This window comes from Sinocyclocheilus rhinocerous, unplaced genomic scaffold (genome assembly GCF_001515625.1).
Source record: "Sinocyclocheilus rhinocerous isolate Xijiao unplaced genomic scaffold, SAMN03320098_v1.1 scaffold730, whole genome shotgun sequence".
In the NCBI taxonomy this organism is placed as follows: domain Eukaryota; kingdom Metazoa; phylum Chordata; class Actinopteri; order Cypriniformes; family Cyprinidae; genus Sinocyclocheilus; species Sinocyclocheilus rhinocerous.
In genome coordinates, this window is record NW_015670605.1 from 1,600,665 (window position 1) to 1,603,292 (window position 2,628).

The window sequence follows — 2,628 nt, forward strand, 5'->3', positions numbered from 1 at the left end:
CTTATGGGGCTGTCACGTGATGAACGAACGACTCGGAAAAACCCGAAGACTCGAACCAGGTGAACTACTTGACTAATTTCAGTACAGAATTTATAGGATATTGCGCATGCGCGACTGAACGAATCACTCCCCGAGACGACTCGTTCTTCCTGAGTCACATTAAAGATTCATTCAAAACGAACGAATCGTTCAAGAACGACCCAACACTAGATCAGAAGCTTGTGACATGTAAACACGCATATGAACCACTTTATTTAGCGTTCGGATTCGTCAGTCAGAATGAATTCATTCTGATGTAAGCAAAAAGTGTCCATGTAAACGTACGTGAGCGCACTTCATGAGTATGCGCTCAGAAAAAGCGCATGCAGAACAACACGTGAATTAAATGTTTAACCGGTATTGCTTTAAAGCAGATGCAACTAATGTAGTTTTGTGATTGCGCATAAGTGCAGTGTCCCGTGAGAGTCCTGTGTAATGAACATGTGTGTTCTACATGTGGCACGTGTGCTACAGTGTTAAATTTATTCATCGCACAGACCAGTTTTTTCGTAGCACGTATATCGTAGCATACATATACTGTATGTCGCACTGTACGGCCCTGCATAAATGAAAGAATTAGTCAAGTAATTTTTGATAACTGAACCAACCCAACACTGTACACATCCAAACAGGACATCTGAACCTGAGCTAAGTGAATAAAATAATGAATAAAGCTGCTGATAAATTTAATATAAATTACCATTATGGGTTCTAACATCTTGTAAAATGCTTTTCTTGCCTGACATAACCAATGCTAAAATGCTAGTTTTGTCTATCCATGTTTATCGTATGTTATGTAGGGTGACCATACGTGCCATTTTCCCAGGACGGGTCCTGGCCAGGATTTCTATATTGCCTAAAATATCTAGGTTTTGGCTTTGTTTGCGTGTGCAGACCGATCGGGGTATGACATCAAAGTACCATACAGACGGTTATGCTTTCGAAACGCTCTCGAGGTACTTTGATGTCAAACACTGATCGGTCTGAGCCGCACTGCTTTTAAGTCGAAAACACCTAATATGTACGCGTAATTGCATCGCTTTGACAGTAGATCCCACCTTCTCACACGCCATGATTGGTCCATTATGTACAATGCTTGCATGTTATTGGTCAAACTAATTTTCGATCATTAGCTTCAGCAAGCATGAAAACAGGAAAACAAAGCCAAAACAAATCCTGGTTTGTTTGGAAGAGCAGCTGAGATCTGAAGCCAGAATGCTTCTTGTGGTCTTGCTGATGAGAGGAAATGTCCGCAGTTACAGGTACTGAACAGGCCATGGGATCACTTTATCTGCTTTTATTAAAGGGGTCATGAACTGCATTTTGTATTATTTTGTACTGTTCTCTGAGGTCCACTTATAATGTTATCAAGATGTTCACATCAAAACATCATAATTTAGAAGTAATAGGCTATTTTCTGTCCTGTGTTGACCCCCCTCATCAGAACGCTCTGCTTGAATAGACGTGGCAGATTGTAGCAATAGTGACCACGTAATAAAAACAGTTTGTCACTCACACTTGTGTGCTGCAACATTACTGTCGGATCCAATATAGTCGCCACAGCATCGTCTTTTAGTTTCAATCTTTCTGAAAATCATGCGTCGAATTATGCTTTGTTTGTAAACAAATCTGTGATAAAATGAAGTGAAAAAAGGACCAAGTTCTTACTGACACGGTCTGGATCTTCATTAAAAATAAAGTTCATTCACTGATCACTCTTTCCTAATGTTGCCATCAGAAGGAAGGCAAAGGCTTAAGTCCGATTAAGGTGTTTCCTCTTAACAATGGCGTGCCCTTTGTTGGATGATGTACTAGACGAGGAAGTGTTAATTAATTCTACTTTTGAGCAATGCCCCTCTGCGTTTGCCTCTCTCATTATTTACCCTACATGTGTGAATCGGTGGGTGGGGCTAAACGGGCTGTGATGTCGAAGCAGGCATTAATCTTTTGCGGAGGTGGGGTTTAGCCACACTATTACGTCATAAAATGGCACATTCCACAATCTGTCTGTCACAGGCATCAGCTGGTGTGCCCATGACAGCCACTAGAGGGCACTCTTCCCAGATCATTGCCTCTTGTATTGGATTTCAGTTCTCATTACCCTTTGCCGGACTATCATGCCTCATTACTTCCAGCTGTGTGTCATTTAGCCAATTTAGCTCACCTCAATATATACCATGTGGACTCAACCTTGTTTGTTGAAGTATCGGTCTTTGTCAGGTGACGTCACACTCACGAGAATCGAAGTGCATTTTGGGTATCGCCGCCATTTGTAAGGTATCAAAGCCGAGGTGTTCTGTAGTTGGAGAATTGTCTTTTTTTATTTGATTTAAAATGGTACGTTCTTGTTGTGTTAAAGTCTGCAATAGTGAATTACACGATAGAAAAGGTCAAAAACTCACCACGAAGAAAGATATTTTAGGTCTCACACTTGAAAAAAAAGATTAAACAACAAAAGGCGTCGCCGTGTCAGATGGCCTGGGTTGCAGCGGTGATATGCAAAATCATCATATTTGCCAACATATCTCCGGTTATGTTCGTTTACCCTCGACATTTTCATAAAGGTAAGTAAGAGATTTTTTTAGATGT